This window comes from Octodon degus, unplaced genomic scaffold, assembly GCF_000260255.1.
Source record: "Octodon degus isolate 3935 unplaced genomic scaffold, OctDeg1.0 scaffold00010, whole genome shotgun sequence".
In the NCBI taxonomy this organism is placed as follows: domain Eukaryota; kingdom Metazoa; phylum Chordata; class Mammalia; order Rodentia; family Octodontidae; genus Octodon; species Octodon degus.
The window spans coordinates 580,529-582,142 of record NW_004524586.1 but is presented as its reverse complement, the minus strand read 5'-3'; the positions used below and the strand labels follow the sequence as shown (position 1 = coordinate 582,142).

Sequence of the window (1,614 nt, the reverse complement as noted above, 5' to 3'; positions counted from 1 at the left end):
TCCACTAAGTCCATTCCTTTTAATCTCTGGTTCAATTCTGCTACTTCTTTGATAATTTTTCATCTGTTCAACCTATCTTTTGGGGATAAGGAGGTGTTAAGGTCTCCTCTTAAGATTGTGGTATTGGATATTAGGTTTTTCATGTCCATTAAGAGTTGCAGGGGCTGGTGGGATGGCTCGGTGGTCTGGGGCATCTACTTAGAACAAGCTAAGCTAAGCAAAAAGCGCAGAGACCGCGGTTCGGTCCCCAGCACCACGTGCCAGCCAGCCTCGCCCCCTGGTGGGCTGAACTGGCCACACACACACACACACACACACTAAATAAATAAAGTTATTAAAAAAAAAAAAAAGAGTTGCATTATTGGCCCCACCTACGCGGCCGAGGCTGGCCCGGCCTTCCCTGGCCTCGGAGCTCTTGGGAACCCTCGCCCGGCGCGTGTTTTGCAGATGACGGGTTCTAACGAGTTCAAGTTGAACCAGCCGCCGGAGGACGGCATCTCTTCTGTGAAGTTCAGCCCCATCACCTCCCAGTTCCTGCTGCTCTCCTCCTGGGACACGTCGGTGCGCCTTTACGAGGTGCCAGCCAACTCCATGCGGCTCAAGTACCAGCACGCTGGCGCGGTCCTGGACTGCGCGTTCTATGACCCAACGCGCGCATGGGGTGGGGGATTAGATCATCAGCTGAAAATGCATGATTTGAACACTGATCAAGAAAACCTTGTTGGAACCCACGATGCCCCAATTAGATGTGTTGAATACTGTCCAGAAGTGAATGTGTTGGTCACTGGAAGTTGGGATCAGACAGTTAAATTGTGGGATCCAGAACTCCTTGTAATGCTGGGACCTTCTCTCAGCCTGAAAAGGTCTACACACTCTCAGTGTCTGGAGACCGGCTGATTGTGGGCACAGCAGGCCGCAGAGTGTTAGTGTGGGACTTACGGAGCATGAGCTATGTGCAGCAGCGCAGGGAATCCAGCCTGAAATACCAGACTCGCTGCATCCGAGCATTTCCGAACAAGCAGGGTTATGTATTAAGCTCTATTGAAGGCCGAGTGGCAGTTGAATACCTGGACCCAAGCCCTGAGGTGCAGAAGAAGAAGTATGCCTTCAAGTGTCACAGGCTAAAAGAAAATAATATTGAGCAGATTTATCCAGTTAATGCCATTTCCTTTCGTAATATCCACAATACATTTGCCACAGGCGGTTCTGATGGATTTGTAAATATTTGGGATCCATTTAATAAAAAGCGACTGTGCCAGTTTCATCGGTACCCCACCAGCATCGCATCACTTGCTTTTAGCAATGATGGGACTACGCATGCAATAGCATCATCATATATGTATGAAATGGATGACACAGAACATCCTGAAGATGGTATCTTCATTTGCCAAGTGACAGATACAGAAACAAAACCCAAGTCCGCCTAATCATCTCGTGAAAGTGGTTTCTCTATGGAAAGCTTTGTTTGCTTCCTACAAGTGCATGCTTATCCCCTAAGGGATGTGTTGTAGTTACTATGGCCCTGTTGTTTAGTATGTGCATTTTTCTGTTTTCTGTCTTACAAGAAATTTGTCTTTATGTTTTTTAGTATCTTGCTTAGGATGGGAAGTGTGT

At 47.6% G+C, this 1,614-nt stretch overlaps 1 pseudogene across 1 annotated transcript; it reads left to right on the top strand.

Moving 5' to 3' along the window:
* The first annotated feature begins 444 nt into the window (after window positions 1-444).
* LOC101560531 lies at window positions 445-1,533 on the top strand (annotated as a pseudogene). The gene has a single exon (XR_192360.2). The product of XR_192360.2 is annotated as a mitotic checkpoint protein BUB3 pseudogene (transcript).
* The last annotated feature ends 81 nt before the right edge of the window (window positions 1,534-1,614 follow it).